The sequence below is a fragment of the Cryptomeria japonica genome, chromosome 10, assembly GCF_030272615.1.
Source record: "Cryptomeria japonica chromosome 10, Sugi_1.0, whole genome shotgun sequence".
Taxonomy (NCBI): domain Eukaryota; kingdom Viridiplantae; phylum Streptophyta; class Pinopsida; order Cupressales; family Cupressaceae; genus Cryptomeria; species Cryptomeria japonica.
In genome coordinates this window covers 836822849-836847548 of record NC_081414.1, presented here as the reverse complement: position 1 = coordinate 836847548, position 24700 = coordinate 836822849, and positions in this window count along the sequence as shown.

Here is a 24700-nt window from a genome sequence, read left to right as displayed (position 1 = left end):
TAGAACAACCAGACACAAAGAATCATTGAGAGTGCTGATGTTCAAGTGGATAAGTATCCCAAAGTCTCAAGGGAAACGAGTGTGGAGAAAAAGGATGAAGATCCTTGCATTTTGTTTTTGGAACCAGAACCTATGAAACCTGAAACTGGGAAAGAGAATGTTGTTGTACCAATTCAACCAGAACAACTAGATTTAGAAGAAGATGATGATAATGAAGAAGAAGAACCTGAAGATAATGATCATGTTATACCAAGGTATGTGAAACTCAATGACAATCTTGACTAGATTATTGGAGATAAGGATATTGGAGTGTTAACTAGAAGAAAAATTAGAGAGAATTCTTGCATGATCTCCACTATTGAGCCTATAACTGCTAATGAAGAATTTGGAGATAATCATTGGGTCAAAGCTATGGAGGAGGAGCTTGATCAAACTAAAAAGAACAATACATGGGCACTAGTACCTAGACTGGTGAATAAAAATGTGATAGGTACTAAGTGGGTATTGAGGAACAAGCTGAATGAAGATGGTGTAGTAGTTCAAAATAAAGCTAGATTGGTTTGCAAAGGTTATGCACAAGAATAAGGAGAAGATTATTGTGAGAATTTTGCACCAGTTTCTAGACTGGAAGGTGTGAGAACTTTATTTGCATTTGCAGCACATAAGGGATTCAAAGTATATCAGATGGATGTGAAGTCAACATTTTTGAATGGAATACTATAAGAAGAAGTATACATTAAGTTTCCAGATGGTTATTCTTTGTTTGATGAAAAAGACATGTTATGTAATTTGCAAAAGGCACTATATGTATTAAAGCAAGAACCAAGAGCATGGTATGAAAGGCTTCATTCATACTTGATGAAGATAGGTTTTTAGAGAACCAGTGAAGACAACAACATTTATCTCAAATTTGAAGGAGATAAGATACTGGCTAGTGAAATGGTTGTAGATGATATCATATTTGGTAGCAATGATGATATGAGCAATGACTTTGGAAATGAAATGAAAAGTTAGTTTGAAATGTCTCTAGTGGGAGAGATAAAACATTTCATAGGCTTGCAAATTCAGCAAATGAAGAGTGGTGTTTTCATCACATAGTCTAAGTATGTAAAAGAGGTATTAAAGACAATTTGGTATGAGTGACTGTAAACCAGTTCAGACACCAATGGTTACATGTTGTAAATTGTTTAAGGAATATGAAGCCACATCTATTGATGAGAAGGAGTACAGGTCAATGATTGGGAAATTGCACTATGTTGTTCATAGCAGACCAGATATAGCTCATGCAGTTGGTCTAGTTGCTAGATTTTAGAAGAATCCAAAGGAAACACATTTGATAGCAACCAAGAGGATATTTAGATATTTGAAAGGCACTATTAACTATGGTTTATGGTATCCATATGAAGGAAACTTTGACTTGAAGGTGTATACAAAGGCAGATTGGGCAGGTAATGTTGATGATAGGAAAAGAACAACTGGTGGATCATTCTTTCTTGGAGGAAGACTTCTTTCATGGAGTAGAAAGAATCATAGTTGTATATCACAGTCTACTACTGAAGCTGAGTATGTTGCATCTTATATGAATTGTACCCAGGATATCTGGATAAGGCACATTTTGGAAGGTTTCAAGATGAAGTTTACATAACCTGTAAAGATCTTATGTGACAATACCAATGCCATAAATATTTCCAAGAACCCTATTTTGCACACATGAACCAAGCATATTGAATTGAAGTATATCTCTTGAGGGAAAAAGTGCAGAGTAAAGATGTGATCTTGGAGCATGTTTCTACCAAGGAGTAGCTTGCAGATATGTTTACTAAATCTCTTCCTAAGACTACTTTTGAGTATCTTAGAATTTAGGTAGGGGTTGTACCCCTTCATGAGGTGAATTGAGCATGATGTAGAGTACATCAGTCTCAAAGCTACTTGTAGAATTTTACAATAGGATTGATGTAGAGTGGAGTTATTCCACAGGGGGAGCATCAAGTTGCAGGTTGTTGATGCTGAACAGTGAAGTTTGACATTGCATGTTTTACTTTTACTTTGGCATTGTTGTCAAAGGGGGAGAAGAGTTGTATGATTGATAGATAGAAGATCTATAGCCAGCTGGTATGTGAGGCCCTACCCCGACTCAGTTTGACATTTTCAGTTATTTGCATATTGAGACTATTATGGATGCTTTATTTTATGTTTTATGGACTTAGAACTTATATGATTCCATGATTTGGATCACATTGACATATGTTGATGCTTTATTTTATGCATGATGATTATGAAACTTTATATGTTGCTAGATTAGAATTACATTGAAATGGTGAATGTCATTATTGGAATTTCAAGACTTCATTTTGATGATAGAAAAAAATGATGCTTATTTTATGAATGGTTCAATTTTGAGAATTACGTTAATTGCTTATGTGAGATCGAAATTTATTTGAATGAGATATTGAATTTTTGTTGACAATGTATGAGTGTTTGATGTGCAATGAAATCTATGTATTTGATTATGTATAATTGTGATTATTTGGAATTACTAATGTGTTAATTGAGATGCGCAGGAAAATTATCCATGTGACCATGGAATTTATATGGAGAACCAAACCTAGACCAATGTGCGTTTGTTAAGCCGGGAGTTGTCTATTTGGAGAGACAACACCCCATTTGTAATGTATTTTATTTGTGAAGTGTATGATGCTTGAGTGTTAAAATTAATTTTTATGTATATGTGTAATCCTACAAGAGACAAATTCCATGTGTGATTTTTATATTGTATTTTTATTGTGTCACTTGACACATGTGCTGATTAGTGTCATTGATTTTGACTTGTCTCTTGGAGGGAGTTTTATTTCTACCAAAGCCATTCAAAAACATTAGTGTGGTCCCAAATATTGCCTTGGGTAGGGAGTCTTGGGAGTGGTCAACTCAAGTTTGACCCGTAGGTAAACTTCAGTTGGGTTTCCAAAGGGTTAAATGGACTCCTAGGGTCAGTTTTAAGGCTTTTCCAAAGGTCCAAAGGGTATACCTATGGGTTAGGGGTATTTTGAAACATGTGACTTCTCCCATGTGACTGTTTAGTCACCTCAAAAAGTGGTGTTTCCAAGGTGAACGAAAATTCAACTTAGAAAGTCCCTCCTAGGATAGACAACCTTCCCTTTTGATGTCAAACTCTCTTCCCCATTTTCTCTCACCTTTTCCCTTTCCAGTTTTAGTAATGTGTAAGAGTTTGGGAAGAGAAACCAATGGGAACTCTCACCTCACCCAAGGGGTTGGGGAGTGTGTGAGAGGCCTTCTTAGGCAAGAATTGGAGACTTAGTGAGTAATCACCCACTCTCCATTTTTGGAGATTATGCTTTTGTTTTGAAAAAAAAATTAGTAGGAGAATAGAACTTGGGATAGAGATTGGAGAAAAAGTTTGTGTGGAATTGGGCAGCTCATCCCCAACTAATTTTAGCATACCTATTGGCAGAATAAGGTTGGTTTTTTTATCTCCTCTTGTTTATGTTGCTTATGTTAGTTTATGTTGTTCTGTTGAAGGAAAGAGATGCTTGTAAAGAAAGTGCTTTATGAAGTTTTTTTTGTTGAAGTAAAGAATGTGTAGTTTCATTTCCATGTGTTTTTGTTTTGTGTTCTTGTTGTTTTTGGGAGTGTCCAAGATCTCCTACTCTTGGGAGAGAAGGATGATCTTGGGGTGGAAGGAGTATGACAGCCTTGGGTGAGAGGCTCTCCTTATGGAGAGTGATCTCAAGGGTGTCCTTTGTGACCCTTGTTGCATAGCCTTGTGTATGCATTTGGGGGTCATAAGGGGAGTAAATATGGCCTTGAGCCTTTTTGGGGGCATAAGGAATGTAGAGGTATTTTGTTGTATTTGTATTGCCATGAGGTGGCTTGTGTTGTATTTGGCTTGCAATCTCCCCATTGGTACTTGGTCCACTTCCACCCATGAAAGAATCATCACGAATGTGGTGAAAGTGTAGCTTGGGATGGGAAATTTGTATGTTGAGTGTCTTCCTATGTTTGTTGTGGAGTTTGCTTGTTTGTAACCCGTCTAGTGCTTGGTTCTCCAAGCTCGGGGGTGGCTTCTAGTAAGCCTAGGCTGGGAGGTGAGCTCTCCATGGTCAAGATGTGTTTTTATTGCAGGTTGCATGGGATGGGAAAAGAAAGATTAAAGAACCATGTTTCTGTCTTATGTTGAAGAAAAGTGATAAAAAAAAAAAAAGAACAAGGTAATAGAATCAATGTTGTAGTTTGTATAAAAAAAAAGGAAATGTGAGCTTTTGTCGTAGTTACTTTCAAGTGAAGAAGTGTAGTATTACATTCATGCTACCATAAAAAGAAAAACATTGTTGGGTTTTCATCCCATTTGTATCCATAATTATTTGGTATCTACTTTGCTAATGAAATACATAATGTCTTCCCTATTTTAGTTAGTTTGCAAATGAAAGAAGCAATGTATTAGATTTTATGTGAATTTTCATGTTTTACAAAAAGAAAGAAAAATAAATGCATTTCTATGAATTCTGCAAGTAGATGGAATTTATTGCTACATGTGCTTTATGATATTATGCTGCTGTAAATTTAATTAAAAACAGTCATTTATTTACCTCATTTATTGCAGAAAATGAAACTGGTTATAGTAATTTATTCTTTTAAAAAAAAAACATATTAGGAAAACCTTCAAAGCATTTTGTGGTTATACAAAACAATATTAAACTCACAAGAGTCTATATGAGTATAGGTTTTTAAAAAAAAGATCAAATAGCAAAATACATATATATATATATATATATATATACTTATTTAAACATTTTATTCCTCTATCTAGTATTCTGATATTCGGTTATTAAATAAATAAAAAAGAGAAACAGTGATGTAAATTTCTAAGTTCATAAACAAAATAAAAAAAAAAGAAGACTGATATTATGCTAAGTCTTTCAAAATATATATATATATATATATATATATATATATATATATATATACATATATATATATATATATATATATGTATATATATGTATATATATATATGTATATATATATATATATATATATTCCTTTTTATGAGAAATCTGCCCAGTTTCAGAAATAAAACTATATGTATTTTTTTTTACCAAAATATATATATACATATAAATATATATATATATATATATAAATGTAAATAAAAGAAAAACCATGATATAAATTTTTGCATGTTATAACCTTATTTTAAAACAAAATTAAAATGTTTTTTTTTTTAAAGAAAAAAAATAATATGCAGTAGAAACGGCGGGGGCGCGGCCTTGGGCGGCGGTGCTCGCAGCCTGCGGTGCCGCAGACTGTGGGCGGCGCCGTCCAGAGACTGTGGAACCCATAGCCTGGGGCGGCGACGTCCGCAGCCTGCGGGCGGCGCCGTCCGCAGCCTGCGGGCGGCGCCGTCCGCAGCCTGCGGAGCCCCGCAGAGTCTCCTCCCCACGCCGCGGTGTAAACACGTCGTCCACAGTCTGCTGCACCCGCAGCCTGTGGGCGGCGACGTCCGCAGCCTGCGGGCGGCACCGTCCGCAGCCCACGGAGCCCCGCAGAGTCTCCTCCCCAAGCCGCGATGTAAACACAAAACTCCGCTCCGCCCTTTCCCCTCCTCTGCTCGGCCCTCCCTTCGCCCATCCGCCACGGAAAGCTAGCCAAAAAAAAGGGGGTCCGGTTCTCGGGTTCGGCCCTGCGCGTGTCGCCTCCCTTGGCCGCCATTCCTTCACCTACACACACACTCACAAGGAAAAAAAAAAAAGATTTCACTCACACACACACACAGCACGAGAAAGGAAGGGAAAACAAAAAAATAGATGATAACAAATTTGCCCTAACCCTAGTTTCGGGTTAGGGCAAACACATACATAGAATTTTAAAATAAGCATGTGTGTGTGGTGGGGGGGGAAATTTTTAAAAGGGATAATTTAAATGATAGAGTAAAATGCCCAGACTCCCCCTTTTGAATATATTCATTAACTTATAGATAAAATATATAAGTAAGTAAATAAAGATATAAAAATAAAGGTGGGATAATTTTAATATTAAATTGGGATTTGATTTGTTGGTTGTAAAAATAAGTTTTTTTTTTTTTTCAAAACATTGGGCAAATGTAGGAGAAATTTTATAAGAAGATTTAAATACTTGGTGGATTAAACTCAAAAAAAAAAGGGGTATAAGCATAATGATATTGTAGGGGCAAAAGGGCCATTTAAGCGTAAATTATATCGTATTTTAAATTCATGGGGATTTTATTTTAATAAGGTGGTTTAATAACTAGAACAATTAAATTTAGACCCTAGGTGGCTAAGAACGATAAGATAAATTTGGGATCATGTAAATTTGAGATTTTCATTAGGGTTGAGATTTTAATTATTTACTAACGAAGATTAGTGATAACCCTTTTGGGAGAGATATTAGCTCATTGAAGACTTAGTTAACTTTATCCCTAATTGAATTTAATTGCCTGAATCACACGAATGTAGTTAAGACCAAACTAAGTTGTATTATTTTAATTAAGTAAGTCGTTAATTAGTTAAGTATTTTAAAAAAAAAAAATTCCGTTTGTGCCCAAAAGTTGGGCATGACATGGTAGCTGAAGACAAGGAGAATGCATGGTAAAATGTAAACCAGGATTCCTATTCACAGTCATAGCAATCAATGATATTGATATTTGTATTGCCATCAATGCCAAAGGGGGAGATTGTTGACATTTGCATGAAGATTACATTAATGAAATATTATTTTTTCATTAATGTCAAATAACTAGTAATGATATTGTTATAATGTTGTTATGTAACCAATAGGAAGAGATAGTGAAGGGAACTATAACCGGTAGGTAAGTTTGTGGAGTAAACTAGTATTGCTAAGTATTGAAGAGTTGAACCGATAAACCCTACCTATTGATTTGATAAACCCTAACTGATTAAGTTTGGCGAATTGGTTATATTGGTTTATGATCTAATGATGAGTGGTAATGATTATGACATGTATTCATATTGTATGAAGAGAGTTTCAAAGTGTTTTTGGCACATTGAGATAATGGTTTTTGTCTAGGGAATGAGTACGTATATTGCATGTAATGCAAAGCACATGATGAGTTACTAAGTTCGATGAAGTGGTGATCAAGGAGCGGTCAAGGCTTTCTTGAATGATGTGAAGAGATTGTTATTTAATCCAATAGTCATAGTTGAACTAACTTGCTTGTAATCTCTATGAGAGAATTAGGTTTTTGTTGCGTTACCGACTTAATTGATTTGTTTATAAGGTTGATGAGTTGTTTTCTTTCAGAGTTGGCAATGTTCTAGTTGAGTGTGTGGTTGTCAAACCGAATGATGTATCTACAGTTTGTGTAAAGGCAGATAGGATCATGAAAAGGATCTGAACAATCAAGTGTAGAGCTATTCAAACAGATCAAAAAAACCCCTGTTGTTTTCTAACAATTACAACAGTTTCAAATCCTCTAACTGGGTAAGCTCTAACAAGCTTAGTGTTATTCAAATCCTCTAACCAGCTGGTCCATTAGCTTGGATTTAAAATCCTCTACAGAGGTTACTCCTCACAGGGTATTGCTTCTAACAAGGCATTATAGTCAATACCTTAACCGAGTGGTCCCTAACAGGATCTATTCTTAATAGGACTATTTGTAAAGCTTTAACGGGCTTGGATCTTAATAGGGAGAACTTCAGAAGAGTTCAGATAGTTATCTTGTGAATCTTATTTCATCATGGTTTTTCTCATTTGGGTTTCCACGTCAAAATATTGTGTCAAGTGGTGAATGTTTTTGTGGTTATTTTTACTATGGTTGATTTGCTTAACTGCTTAATCCACTTTGATAAGCTATGATAAGTGGCAACAATATGAAATGAGTTTTTACTTATGTCAATAAAAGTATTTGGATGTTTGTGAATTTCAAGTTGTTTACTGTTAATCTATTTTTAAGGATATAAACAATCAAGCGTAGTGTTATTCAAACAGATCAGAAACCCCCTATTGTAATCTTACAATTACAACAGTTTCAAATCCCCTAACCGGGTAAGCTTTAACAAGCTTAGTATTATTCAAATCCTCTAACCAAGTGGTCCATTATCCTAGATTTCAAATCCTCTACCGAGGTTACTCCTCATAGGGTATTGCTTCTAACAAGGCATTATAATCAATCCCTTAACCAGGTGATCCCTAACAAAATTTGTTCTTAATAGGACAATTTGTAAAGCTTTAATAGGCTTGGCTCCTAACAAGGCAAACTTTAGAAGAGTTTAGGTAGTTATCTTGTGAGTCTCATCTCACCATGGTTTTCCCCATTTCGGTTTCCACGTCAAAATATTGTGTCAAGTGGTGAATGTTTTTGTGGTTATGTTTACTATGGTTGATTTGCTTAACTACTTAATCCACTTTGATAAGTTATGATAACCATCATCAATATGAAATGAGGTTTTACTTATGTCAGTAAAAGTATTTGGATGTTTGTGAGTTTCAAGTTGTTTGTTGTTAATCTATTGTAGCAATCGAACAGTTTATCTTGACAATGATATTATGTTTATAGTTCAGTGGTTTAACTTGTCAATTTATAGTTACTTTGAGAGGTTGATTGTGAGACTGGTGAAAGTTTATATAAGTTTTCTATCTACTGATTCACCCCCCCCCCTCAGTAGTTGACCGAATCCTTATTCTTTTATCATACCATCAACATGCTCATTCCCTAGACAAAAATCGTTATATCAACGTGCCAAAAACACTTTGAAACTCTTCTCATACAACATGCATATGTGTCATAATCATTACTACTCATCATCAAATCATAAACCAATATAACCAACTTAATCGGTTAGGGTTTATCAAATCAACAAGTTGTAAAGTTCTGATGCCATTAGCTAACAAGATGAGAGGGGGGGGTGAATCATACAAACTTAATCTTCCATAAAATCAACAGATTCAACCTCGGTAACTTATACTTCAGCAATATAACTAAAAACTACTAAACATGCAAACTCATAAACACATAATCATCATAACACATATAACACCAGATTTAACATGGAAACCCAAATAGGAAAAAACCACTGTGGGATTTCGGACCCACTAAGAAATATACTATTCTAGAGTATGCTTGGTTAAAAGAAAATCCTATTAAAGATTACAAACACATTGCTAGATGTGACCCGATTAAGGGATTTCCCTCAGATCTGTTAGAGTCTTCACTTTGTTAGAAGTGACCTTGTCAAAGGATTTCAACACTCATTTAGAATGTTACCTTGCTAGAGGGTTTACAAATAAGACTGTTAAGTCCACTCGGTTAAGAGATTTTTTGTCACTTACAAAATAAACAATAGTAATAAATATATCTGCAACTTCACATCTGAAATGCTAAAGCAAATTCTTATTTGCTCAAAACAATCTTGTCATAGGACTTATCTTGTCCCTCTGCTGGGCTCCTTACTCTGTTATTCAAAATAGGTCTTCAAGCTTCTATGCTCAGTAATCACTATGTAGCATCCCTGTGCTTACACTTGCCCACATGCATTGTTCATCAATAATTTCTTATTTATAAACAATTTGCTAACCACTGAATCTCCTTGATCACATTTCCCATGATCAATCTTAGAAATCAGATCTTCAATCTTGACTAGGTTCAATGCATCCTTCGATCTAAAAAATGTTTTACCTCGCGTTGGGACTTGCACAAGGTTATTGTGGTTCAATCTAAGCTGTAGAGCTTCTTGTTGATCTCCCATTGCCATAGATCCTTAACAAACTTCATGCACAGCATACCAATCATTTAATCAACTCCAGCTCATCATTGTCCTTCATTAAATAATGTTTGTATCTATCCAATGCGACCTGTCATAACTCGGTTGCAGCTCGATAAATACTAAACTTTACTCGGTAGACATTCCGCCTTCATTAACCGATATCGATAACCTTAGGATTTACCTACTAGGTTCTTTGCTTGGTAACATAGTATAGTATTAACCTTACAATCAACAACATATGTAGGATATCAAAACAATCTAAACATCATGATCTCATCATTGTCTAACTCAGTAATAGTTGCCCATTGAATATCTTATTTCTCCCCTTACTCATCACATTCTTTCTGTGTCACTTATCGACATCTTAATTCTCTTCAAATCAATCTCCTCAAGATATGGCAACATCATACTGAATCAGAAAATCAATTTCTTGACATCAATGACAAAATAATGTTATAAAGATAGTTCTCATCCTTTTTCAGTTATATCAAATAATCTTCAACAACCTTCTCAATATCCTTAATGAATATCAATAATCTCCTTCTATTGAAATGCCAACACAGGTAGGGTTCACCGGTTTAACTCTCCAATACTTAGCAATACTGGTTCACTCCACAAACTTAGCTATCGGTTACAGTTCCCTTCACAAGCTCTTCCTACCGATTATAAAACAACATTATAACAATATCATTATCGGTTAATTGACATCAATGTGATGTAGATCCCTCCTTGTATCTTGTCAAACATTTCAGGATGTATGACACTGACCCCTCAAAACACCAATAGGATCCTATAAAGCAAGGCTCTACAATCTTAGTTCCAACTTCTCATTTCACTCCAAGATTCATACTACTAAAATTGGGTAGCTTGCTCCATTATGAATCATGAAGCCTCCTAAGGTTCCTAACCTTCACAACACCTATTTTGGATCATACAATACTCACATGGACCAGACCAAACATTGGTTTCAAGGATTCAACCCAATTTTGTATGACACCTTCACAATTAGGCCTATTTGCTTGTAGCCCTTGGAGATGGGTAATTGGACCTTAAGTGCAAATTTTTCCAAATATCCTAGAAAAAAAATCATTGATTCAGATACCCTTTATGGTCTTATAAATCCCCCAATAGGATAAGTCAAGATCTGACAAGGAAAGGTCTGAACCCGATGATGACCAACTATCCTAAAGGGTTAATTAGGCCTCCATTTGTGAAGCAACTATATCAAAATAGAAACACCTTACAACCACAACCTCATGAGCATGTGGGGAACCATAAACCATTATAGATTCTAGGGTTACATGCATGAAATCATCGCTAATTGTCTTCTAGGGTAACTATTGTAGTCTAAGGGCTAGGTAGCCACATAGAGATGTCTACCTAGGTCCTGATCAAACACACATCTCCCTTGCTCCTCCTGAAAAATGATTTGTAATCATATAGTACATAGGCCACACTTGCATTCCACCCACTGCCATGAAGTTTAGATGGACAAGTTGCAAGTTATGGCCATGGAAAGGCAAACCATAGGTAAAGCCTGGTTTTCCAGGTACCTACAACAAAACTTAAATATGTGGAGAAAAAAAAATGATTAAAACCTCAAATAAAGACCAAATAATTGGTAACTCATTTCACTAACAAAATCATAATATTGGGGATTGGTCCCAATCCGTACAACTCTGTACGTCATGCCAAAACTTCACATTTGCAGGAAAAACTCAGAATTTATTATTGTTTGCAATCATAAAATATTTCTCCGTATAGTCTAACCTTAGGAATGGTGTCCTTAAGGTTTTTATACCCCTCTAAAACTAATCTCAATCAAAAAAAAGAGGTTAGAGCCATTGGAGGAGTTAGACCAACAAGAATTCAAAAATTTGCACAAAAGGTGCTCATGACAACTTTTGACAAAGTTGTCAAAAATGTCATTTCTTGCACCCAAATGAATTGGGTCAAGACTAACACCTATAAATAAACTAGAAGCACATAAAACAACTAAAACCACTAGGATAAACATATCCTAAGAATACTTAGTCCCCTTTTGTCCAAAATTCCTAATTGGCTTATCAAGATGCCAAAATAGGATTTTGGCTCACAGGGTGGGGTCCTTTATTACAAACACAAAATGCATGATTGAAACACAAGGAAAACATCCTAAGACATGTTTAAGGTCTTATCCTTCCTCCTTTGAGCTTGAATGATCATGTTGAAGGGGTGCCCCTGCACCATACTCCCCTAAAGAAGAAATCTCAAGTCCACTTGAGATGAGAGTCTGCAGGTCTGCACCATGGTTTTTGATTTGATGTTATGTCATCCAGACTGCTTCAGAATCTATTTTTCCCTTCCAAGACACCAAATACTCCATATATACTTTGTTCCTTGTCCTCTTTGTGACCTTGGTGTCCAAAACCTTATGCAACTTTGGTGGTTCATGTTTGGGAATGTTATCATCTGCTACAACTTGAATTGTTTCTTCTCCTGCATCAATACTACATTTATAAAGAGTTAAGTCACATACATTAAAAATGGGTGACAAACCAAGATCGGGTGGGATTTGGAGTTCATAAGCATTTTGTCCACATTTTTTCAAGATTTGACAGGGTCCAATATTTCTCTGCATAAGCTTTGTATATTTGCCTTTTGGAAGTCTTTCCTTCTTCAAGTGAACCCACACCAAGTCTTCCACATGAAACTAGACATCCCTCTTCTTCTTATTAGCATGAGCCTTATACCTTTTTGCAGATTGTTGAAGGTGAGATTTAACTTGGTCATGTATCTCCTTTATGGAGGTGGCAAAGGTTTCTTCATCTGCACTAATGGCTTCTCCTTGAGGTAGTTCCCTTAACTCAAACACGCCTCTTGGGTGGATGTCATGCACAACATGGAAAGGTGACTTTCCAGTTCTTATATTTACTATATCATTATAAGAGAATTCTGCCTAAGACAACATGCTATCCCACTTCTCTCCATATTGCCTAGTCAAACATCTTAGCAGATTTCCCAATGATTCATTTACATCTTCAGTTTGGCCATCCGTTTGGGGATGGTAGGTTGAGGAGAAGGCTAGATTTGTGCCAAGATTCTTCCAAAAAGTCCTCTAGAAGTGTCCAATAAATTTCACATCCCTATCAGATACTATGGTCAAAGGAAAGCCATGTATTCGAACAATTTCTTTAAAAAATAAATCTACAACATAAGAAGCATCATAGGTGGTTTTACATGGCAAGAAATGTGCCATTTTACTAAACCTATCCACCACTACAAAAACACTATCATAACCTTTTCTTGTCCTAGGCAATCCTAAAACAAAATCCATGCTTATACTTTCCCATCATCTTGAAGGAAAGGGTAAAGGCTGGTATAAGCCTGCATTGGTGGGCTTCCCCTTTGCTTTTTGGCATATCACACATGTCTCCACAAATGTCTTAACATCTTTCTACGATTTGGACCAAAAGTAGTGCCTCTTCACCAAGTCTAGTGTCTTGTCAGGGCCAAACTGGCCTGCCATTGCTCCACAGTGCTTCTCTCTGATTATGTTTAGTCTCATAGAGCACTTGGGTATGCACAATTTTGCACCCTTAAACAACAATCCATCTTGTATCAGAAATTTAGAGAAATCAACATGAAACCTCTCATCAAAATATGCACATACCTGGTATATCCTCATACATGGCCTTCAAGGAGTCTATTCCAACACTCTCCAACTAGATCTGATTTGTGGTTAATACTCTTCTTCTCAAAGCATCTACCACCTTATTCTTGACCTTTTTCTTATGCTTAAGAGTGAAAGTGAAGGCTTTTAAGGTCTCTACCCACTTCATATGCCTATGGTTCAAATTTTCTTGGCTATTTATGAAACTAAGGGCCTGATTGTCTGTGAAAACTATGAAATCCTTTAGTAGCAAGTAGTGTCTCCACTTTTTCAAGGATTTCACTAGAGCATACATCTCTAGGTCATAGGATGAGTACCTCCTCTTTGCCTCATTTAATTTCTCACTGAATAAGGTAATGGGCCTTCCTTCCTGACTAACCACTGCCCCAATAGCCATGTGATTAGCATCACATTCCACTTGGAAGATTTTGTTGAAATCAGGTAGGACAAGGACTGACTTCTCTACAACTTTCTTCTTCAATGTTTCAAAGGAGTTATCTGCCTCTTTAGTCCAACTAAACTTGCACTTTTATCCTCCCTTTATGGTGTCAAGCATTGGAGCACAAATATGGCTAAATTCCCTTATAAATTTCCTATAGAATGTGGCTAAACCATGGAAGTTTCTTACATCATTCATTGTTCTAGGTGTACGCCAAGACAATATAGCACTCACCTTTTCTTGATCCATTTTCAACTCACCCATATGAGATTACAAATCCCTAGTAGATTATCTCTTCCTACGTAAACTAACACTTTTCCAAATTGATCATGAATTACTCTTCATGCAATCTCCTTAGGACCAGGTCTACATGTTTTAGGTGCTCTTCTTTGGTTTGACTGAAAATTAGAATGTCATCTAGGTAGACTATGACAAACTTTCCTATGAAATCCCTCAAAACTTCATTCATTAACCTCATAAAGGTACTTGGTGCATTAGATAAGCCAAAGGGAATGACCTTCCACTCATACAAACCCTCATTTGTTTTAAATGCAATCTTCCACTCATCTCTCAGCCTAATCCTAATCTGATGGAAGCCACTTTTCAAGTCAATTTTTGTAAAATATCTAGCACCCCCAAGCAATCTAACAAGTCCTCAATCCTAGGCATTGGAAATCTATACCTGATAGTAATTTTGTTGATAGCCCTTGAGTCTATACAAAGTCTCCAAGTGCCTTCCTTTTTGGGTGCCAAGACTGCAGGGACTGTACATGGGCTCAAACTTTTGTCAATCAGTCCAAACTCCAACAATTCTTTAATATGTTTTGCTATCTCAACATTCTGATCTGGGGTTAGCTTGTATGCTGCTTTTTTAGGCAAGGTGGATCCAGGTATAATGCCTATGCAATGATTTATATCCCTCATAGGAGGTAGTATCCTTGGCATGCCATTAGAGATGACACCTTTGTACTTGTTTAGTAACTGCTACACTGTAAGGTCAACCAACCTCAATCTATCTCCTTTCTTGTCTTCAGACTTCTCCACCTTTGTCACTTTGGGACTAGGAATAAGAGCATAACAAATAATTCCTTCATCTACTATCTTCTTCATGAATTTCTTTCCTCCTACCACCAACACCTTGGCCTCCTTTGTTTTTGTTTCCTCCTCACTCTCCATCAAAGGTAACAACTCTATCACCTTACCATCTTTGGTAATTGAATATGTGTTCCTAGCACCATCATGGTGTGCCTTCAAATGAAATTGCCATGGTCTCCCAAATAGGACATGGCAAGCATTCATCTTTGCAATGTCAAACAACAACCTATCCTTATAGGCTCCAATATGGAATTCTACCTAAGCCTGCTCTTCCACAACAACTTGCTGACCTTGGGTGAGCCATTAGACCTTGTAGGGGAAAGGGTGAGGTAATCTTCTTAATTTTAGTTTCTCCACCATTTCTAGAGACACAAGTTTTCAGTTGATCCAAAATCTATTAGAATCTTGCATACCTTTCCACCCGCTTTGCAAGTGGTCTTGAATAGAGACTTTCTCTGTGGGGGTTCTTTTTTAGCCATCTTCATGGTAGTTACTGCTCTTCTAATCATCAAAGATTCACCTCTTTCAGGGTATCCATAGCTATTAGGGGTATTGACACTTTGGTATGTATTTGCACTTGCCACACTTTGGCAATCAGATTCTTGGACCAAGTTACTTCATCTTTCCCCCATGGAACTAGTATGCTTTTCAGGACACTTATTGGCCATGTGCCCTTCTTGATTGCAATTATAGCATTTTATTGGACCTCTACCTTGAGATCTTCCCCTAAATGGTGGTCTTATTCCTTTGAAGTTACCCCTCTGATTGTATCCTCCATTGTTATTGTGACTACTTTCTCCTTTAGTGCCTTCTTGATTTGTTTCACCTTGGTTTCCAAAACCATTTCCCTTACCTCTGAAAAAATTCTTCCCCCTCTTTGCTGTCTTCCTCTTCTTTTATTATTCTGATCTTGTCTCCTTTTGATTTTCTCTTCCACCTTGATGGCAAGTTGATGGCATTTACCAACTGTATCCCGGCTAAGGAGGTTTAGTTCTTCTTGGATGTTGTACCTTAATCTATTTAGGTACCGGAAAATTTTTTTACTCTCCTCCTCCTTTGTATTAGACTTGATACATAGCCTTTGGAACTCCTCAGTGTAAGAGTTCACATCCATCTCCTTCTGCTTAATATTTTTCCTCCTCTTGTGAAGTTGAACTTCATAATCCCTAGGTACATAAGCCTCCTTTACTAAGGCAACCATCTTTTTCCAAGAAACAATCTTGGGTTTGTTGTCCTTTTCTCTCTTCTCCTAGAAAAGTTCAACCAAGTTAGGGCGGCTCCCTTCAACATGGATTTAGCTATCTTCACCTTCTGGTGCCCTGGAATGTCTTCACATTTAAAGCAACTGGACAGGGAGTCTATCCAATCCACAACTACATCTGGTTCCATCTTCCCAGTGAAATATGGCAAATAAATATTCTTCTCCATGGTTCTTCTCTCCATGGACTATTAGGATTCCCACACATACTGAGAGGGGAGGGGGGGGGTGAATCAGTATCTGATCGGTTTATAGATTTTCTTGAATTAAAACATGTAGAGCATATTAATATTGTATATCGGTAAACAAGAAATAATGCAATGAACAAAGATAATAGCAACCACATGAAAAACACACCATAACACAATAGTTTAACAAGGAAACCCGATGTGGGAAAAACTTGATGGGATTTGTGACCCACAATATTCACTTACTGGCCAATAAGAAAATATTACTGCTACAAGAGGGGCCTGCACATGCAAGAAGGAAAAGCGCCTAGAGCTCACTACTCAATTACAAAATGGGAAGTCTCACTAACTTACAAAATGAATTATATAAATCCAATGTCTTGTACTGCTTCAAAATAGCATCTACTATGCCAGATCCAATATTGGTTTATAGCTCTACTTCTTACATAAACCCTTAACCTATAATTCGCATATAGGTCTGCCTTATTTCATCTAATTACATTCCTCCATGCATACCTAATTATTCTACAATGATCTCTTATATATATGAGTCATTTTACAATTTGCCAAGTCGGCTTACAATGATTTTACAATAATAAACAAAATAAATTATAATAAAAAATTCATGTCGGCTTCTATGTCAGTATGCTTCCTTTCACTGCCGGTGCCAGTGGTCTGTGTGTTGGTGGATTGCCTTGCCGGTGTAATAGGATTGTAAGGTTGCTATCAATGACAAAACCTTCAATCACCTACAATGTCTCATTGGAGTGTGCATTTGCCAACAATCTCCCCCTTTGGCATTGATGGCAACACTCATGAGAAAAATTCAGAAGTGTATCCAAAAATTGAAGTCCAAAAATTGTTACCAAAAATGTGTGCTCCCCCTGAGCAAATGATCCCTAAGTTATTGGATTTTTCTCATACCACTACTCCCCCTTTCGCATCAGTGACAAAGGTTGTCAAAGTGTCAATAGAGTGTAGTTTCCTGCTTCACCCTTGTAACCGGTTGGTTACAATCTGAAAAATATCCGCCAAAACTAAATTCAGGCTTCCAGGAAACTTTTTGCTATCTTTTATTGCTGCCTTTGTCCTCTGAATTGTACCGGTGAGGTGTTGCATTTTCTTTGTTGGTGTTTTCTATCCTTGAACTAGGGCACTAGATATTTCTTTCCTTAAGGTGGCGAGGTAGTCTAGTTGTGGACTTAGTCTCCATTTAAGATCCTTAGCCTTACCTTTTATTCTTTCCTTTTCTCTTTCCAACTTTAATAGTTCTTCCTCAAAACCTGTTATCTTTTGCTCAAAAACTGATAATGAATCAGATGAGTTAATGAAATTGTCAGCTAGTTGATTTATTTCCTCCTGTATCTTGCTGATCTTCTTGTCTATATCAACTGTCAAAAAGTTAGTATTACAAGTATCTCTGTACAAAGTTTTGAATTCCTTTAATGTGCTACATAATTCTGGTAAAAGTGTGTCAAACTGCCTTGTACACTTCTTTATTTGTTCCTCAAAGAATTTGTGTTTTTCTTTTTCTAACTTCTCCTTGAATGCTTCCTCCTTTATTTGTTCAACTGTCACAGTGTTGTCAATAATATACTTAGACAAAGTGTCAAGTTGACTCAAAGAATCTTTATTGTCTACATTACATTTTGAAGCTATCATCTTCAAAATTAGAATTGTGTCATCTATAGCCTTATATGCTTGTGAGCTACAATCTATTATTTTCTTTGTAGAATCCAAAAGAACTTTTGTTACATTAGTTGATTTGAATCCTACAGTTGAAGTGCCAACACTCTGTATCCCACTAGTGGGAGCAATATCCTTGCTTGTGGTGACCTCTGGTAGGTCACCTTGTGTTTCCATTTCTTTAAGCAAAGGTTTGTCCTGCTCAGTTGATGCTAGAGGTACTGACTCTGTGTGAACCTATTGCTCAGCCTATTGTTCTGCTTGTTGCTCAGTGTTACCAACTATCAGTTGACCTTCTGTGTTATCAGTTATCGGTGGCTCACTAGCCACATCTGTCTTACCAATTGTGTCCTTATCTACCACAATGTTAAATTTGTGAGTATCAATGTCTACTGTGTATAATACCTCAGAATTTGGGTTTGTGTCCTCTTGTGGTACATCCATACTCTCATTTGCTAGTTAATCTTTAGTTACTACTGGTGGAGTATCTTGAGATGGTGGGGGAAGATTATCTATTATTTTAATGCTCGGACATCCACCAGCCTTGCCTTTTCCTTTATCCTTATCTTTTTGATATACTTTGATAGGTTTAGGATTTCTATACTCTTCTTGTTTTCTTTCTCTACAAGGAATATATCCCATCCATTTGCAGTTTCCTTTGCAACCTCGTTCACTCTACCAACCATTAGTGCTACATGTCGGTGTGCAGTTGATAATACTATCCGGTTAGCCTCTGAGATCATATCATCTATCTCCTTTGGTGAGTTAACAGGATAAACAGCAAGTAGTTTCTCAATTTTTATTTTTTTGTCAAGCTCTACAACAGCTTGCCTTCTAGCTTCAAGTCTCTTAAATAGTTTTGTCGGTAATTCATCTACAACTTGCATCAAAAATTTCTTATAGATATCCAAGTGAAGAATTACACCATTTTCAACTTTCTCCTTGTCATCAATTGATAATTAATCATATAATTTGTTGATGTTTTTCAGCTGTCCATCCTCTGTTATTTCATCTAGTAGTTTGTCAACTGGAGCAATATTTTGTTGAGTCCTTTTCTTTGGTGTTAACTTTTTCTTTGTAGGAGTTATCTTCTTAGCCGGGGGCCTTACTGCCTGTTGCTTTTGTCTGGTTCTTCTAGGTGAAGGTGTAGATACCAGTGGAGGTTGTCTTTTCCTCACAACTCTTTTAAATGCAGCTGGTATATCACTTTCCAAAGAAGTTTCTACCAGTGAAAGGTGAGTTTCTGGCTGTTGTGCTTGTAACTCATCTTCAGTGATACCAGTTTGTTTAAGTACATCTTCTTTGATAGCCTTAGCTTGCCTTGATCCTCTTCTCACTGTTGCTTCTACCTTCTTTACTCTTTCCTTTGATTGAATTTGATTCTCAATTGTCTCAACACTTCCAAATACCTATTCCTTAGGTTCGTTGGGTTCTTTCAGAAGGGCTTTTGCATATGTTTCAAATATATTGTCATCAGTTTCATAACCCATCTCAGTAACCCAAATTGTTCTTGGGATAATTGCTTCCATCCAAATCTCATCCTTTTTAATAACAAAGCATATTTCATCCTTATACTTATCTACAATTATTTATGATAATCTGACTCTAGTGTTCATTTGGACCTTTAATGCTTGAAAGTATTCATTAATATTCTTTTCTATGTTTTCACCCATGTTGTTTAGTAAATCAGATAGTTGTTTGCCTATTGGTATGTCAAAACCAAGATTCTTGTTACCTATACCGGGCACCTATTTTGTTATATGTAGCATTAAACAGACAAGTAGGTTACCAAATCTAAATGTCCCCTTTTTGTCCTTCTTGATCTTTCCAAGATTGTCAATTAGTTCATCCTTCAGCCATTCACACACATCAATTTTTGCATTATCATTGATCATGTCATAAGCACTCTTTATGCATAAACTAGAAACCAAATTTAACATGTTTGTATGTGTTGTTTTGTACCATAAAATCATGCTAATGAATCTAACATTGATGTCGGTCACATGATTCACTCTTAAAGATCTCTTGTCAGATGTTGTACCTGTTAGGTTAGTCACTAGGTCATTTGAGACCTTCTTTGTCTTATCAGGTCTGTTACCGGTGGAGGGTAACCTTGTCACAGCCTTTACTACCTCCTTAGTTATTTTGTGAACTGAGTCTAACCAGAAAAATTAACCATGAACCCTGCTCAATACTATCCTTATCACTTCCTTAGGGAAATCCGGTATACTGAGGATTTCAGTGAATCCTAGGGTTTCAACTATTTTGTGTTCAGGTTTCACATTATTGGAATCATCACAAATTACAATTTTATACATGTTCTTAATTTCCTCATCACCTAATTCTTCTATGTGGCAATGAATGTACATTCTAGGGTCTTCTACAAAAACTACTCCTTTGGGAATTTGGGAAAATGCAAGAACATTATCATCCTTTTTAGCAATTTCAGGAACTAACTGAAATACGGACCTAGGGAGTTTGATTACTTCAACTACAGTAGGGTTTGCTATGAATTCAGGTACAAAAGAAGATGCCATGATTATAAATACCTTTCTTTGCCTTAGGAATGATTGATTGTTGAATTGCTTTGCTACTTTGCTCAAAATTTCTTTGCTTGGAATTTTTGTGCTTTTCAAATGTTTGAATGCTCGGTGAAGTAGAATGGAGTCAAAAACACTGATTTATAATGTCAATTTTTCCAACCACCACATTTAATGCTTGTCGGTTAAGTAATTAATTTAATTTATCTGCTGGTATAGAAGTAATTTCAACTTCTCACCATCAACCGAGGGAATAATAGCATCTTTCACATTTGTTTGCCAAACCCTCAAAGAAATTTTCTTTAGTTAGATGAAGAATCTCCTGCCAGTGGAGTGTTACTTTGTTCTATCAGTGGTGGAGTATTCCTATCAATATTTAGTTCTGATTTGCTGATCCATTGTTTTGAGAATTCTTGTTTTACTTCTTCAACCTTTTCTTTACCTTTCAAACTAGCACCATTGTTTTTTACCGGTGAGGACTTGCTTCTACAAAATTTTGCAATATGTCCAATTTTGTTACAGGCATAACAAGTCACATTATTTTTCTGAATAGCTTTCCCATAACCTATGCCGGTTTTTGTTCTGCATTGATTAGATAAGTGTCCAAATCTTCCACAAACATAACATCTCACATTCATTCTATAATTCTCTGAATTATGACCAACTTTGTTGCATTTTGAACATTGACCGGTGGGTGTATTGGTATTTTGATAATTTCTAGATCTACATTGATTTGCTCTATGACCATACTTGTTACAGTTAAAGCATTTGCCATTAAATTTATAAGTAGTAGGTTGTCTTACTAGTTTGCCATGATCTTGTGTGTTTGCAGTGCCGGAGCTTTCACCAGTTTCAAAGCCAAGACCATTAGTGTCACCATTACGTTTTTGTTTCTTCAACAAGTCACCAAGTTCTTCTGAGCTTTTCTTGAATTTTTCTTTATGTTGATTTGTAGCAGCTAGTTCTCCTTCCAAGATACCTTTTTGTCTCAGGAGTTCATTTGAGTCATTTTGTGCATACATTAGTTTTGTCTTCAACATATCATTTTCATAACTAGGTCTTGTGTTTTCATTTGCAGAATCATTCAGTCTTCTAGTCAAGTCTTCTTCATTCTTCTTTCTATCTTCAATTTCTTTACAAAATCTCATAGTCATATCATGCATCTCATTCTTTGTTGTCATGTTTTCTTGTTTCATCTTATTCATCAGATCACTAAGAGTTTCCTTTTCATCATTCTCATTTTGCATCTTTTCACAAAGTTCTCTTCTCTTGTTTCTTGAAATGGTGAGATTTTCTTGAAGTGCTTGAATGATATCCTGTGTAGCTTTTAGATCATCTTCAAGTTTGATATTTTTCAATTTTTCTGCATCATAGTCTGAGAGAGCTGCTTCTAGTTTCTTCATCAAGTTTTCCATCTCTACCGGTGTTAAGATCTTCCTCAAGCTGTTAGGATTCTAAAAATAGAGGACCAAGCTCTGATACTAATTGTTAGGATTCCCACAGATACTGAGAGGGGGGGTGAATCAGTATCTAACCGGTTTATAGATTTTCTTGAATTAAAACATGTAGAGCATATTAATATTGTATATTGGTAAACAAGAAATAATGCAATGAACAAAGATAACAACAACCACATGAAAAAAACACCATAACACAGTAGTTTAATGAGGAAACCCAGTGTGGGAAAAACCTCGGTGGGATTTGTGACCCACAATATTCACTTACTGGCCAATAAGAGAATATTATTGCTACAAGAGGGGCTTGCACATGCAGGAAGGCCAAGTGCCTTGAGCTCACTACTCAATTACAAAATGGGAAGTCTCACTGACTTACAAAATGAAATATATAAATCCAATGTTTTGTACTACTTCAAAATAGCATCTACTATGCCAGATCCAGTACCGTTTTATAGCTCTACTTCTTACATAAACCCTTAACCTATAATTAGCATAATAGGTTTGCCTTATTTCGCCTAGTTACATTCCTCCATGCATACCTAATTATTCTACAATGATCTCTTATATATATGAGTCATTTTACAATTTACCAAGTTGGTTTACAATGATTTACAATAATAAACAAAATAAATTACAATCAAAAATTCATGTCGGCTTCTGTGTTGGTATGCTTCCTTTCACTGCCGATGACGGTGGTCTGTGTGCCGGTGTAGAATCTGACTTTGTTGGTGTCAGTGGATTGCCTTGCTGGTGTAATAGGATTGTAAGGTTGCCATCAATGAAAAAACCTTCAATCACCTACAATGTCTCATTGGAGTGTGCATTTGCCAACATGGACTTGAGGGCATTAAGGAAGTGCCTCTAGTTAGGAGAAATTGCCTCTTCCTCTGGCATGGGGATCTCATCTTCATCCCCTTCTTCACCGCTACAAGTGCCTCCATCTTCCTTCCCATATTCTCTACCCCTCAACCTCTCTATCTCCTTCTACATGGCCTTGCAAGCATTGGCCTGCTCTCTCAAAATATTTTCCAATTCCATGTTGATGATTGGTCCCCTAGGGACTTCTTCCTCTCCATCTGCCATTTTCTCAAAATCACTCTCTTTACCAAAGTCATTACGAGCTCTGATACCACTTGGTGTAGAGCCCTCCTTGTATCTTGTTGAACACTTCAGGATGTATGACACTGACCCCTCAAAACACCAATAGGATCTTACAAAGCAAGGCTCTACAATCTTAGTTCCAACTTCTCATTTCACTCCAAGATTCATACTACTCAAATTGGGTAACTTGCTCCATTATGCATCATGAATCCTCCTAAGGTTCCTAACCTTCACAACACCTATTTTGGATCATACAATACTCACATGAACCAGTCCAAACACTAGTTTCAAGGATTTAACCCATTTCCCTATGACACCTTCACAATTAGGCCTATTTGCTTATAGCCCTTGGAGACGGGTAATGGGACCTTAAGTCCAAAATTTTCCAAACACCATGGAAAATGAATTACTGATTCAGATACCCTTTATTGTCTTACACAATACCCCAAGAGGAGAAGTCAAGATCTGACAAGGAAAGGTCTGAACCCGGTGATGACCAACTATCCTAAAGGGCTAATTAGGCCTCCATTTGTGAAGCAAATATATAAAAATGGACACACCTTATAGCCACAACCCAATGAGAATGTGGGGAACCATAAAAAATTATATATGCTAGGGTTACATGCCTGGAATCATCACCAATTGTCTTCTAGGGTAACTATTGTAGTATAAGGGCTAGGTAGCCACATAGAGATGTCTACCTAGGGCCTGATCAAACACACATCTCCCTTGCTCCTCCTAAAAAATTATTTTGGAATCATATAGTACACAGGACACACTTACTTGCATTCCACCCACTTCCATTAAAGTTAGATGGACAGGTTGCAATTTATGGCCATGGAAAGGCAAAACCCTACGTAAACCCTGGTTTTCCGGGTACATACAACAAAACTTGGATATCTGGAGAAAAACAAATGGTCAAGACCTCAAATAAAGACCAAATAATTGGTAACTCACTGCACTAACAAAATCACAACATTAGGGATTGGTCCTAATCTGTACAACTCTGTACCTCATGCCAAAATTTCACATTTGTAGAAAAAACTCAAAATTTCTTATTGTTTAAAATCATAAATCTTTCTCTATACAGTCTAACCTTGGGAATTGTGTCCTTCAGGTGTTTATACCCCTCTACAACTTCTCTCAATGGAAAACAAGAGGTTAGAGCCATTGGAGGAATTAGACCAACAAGAATTTAAAAATTTGCACAAAAGTTGCTCATGACAACTTTTTACAAAGTTGTCAAAAATGGCATTTCTTGCACCCAAATGACTTGGGTTAAGACTAACACCTCCAAACACCCTAGAAAAATATAAAACAACTAAAACCACTAGAACAAACATATCCTAAGGATACTTAGTCCCCTTTTGTCCAACAAACCTAATAGTCTAATCAAGATGCCAAAATAGGAGTTTGGTTCACAAGATGGGGTCCTTTATTACAAACACAAAATGCATGATTGAAACACAAGGAAAACATACTAAGAAATGTTTAAGGTATTATCCTTCCTCCTCTAAGCCTGAATG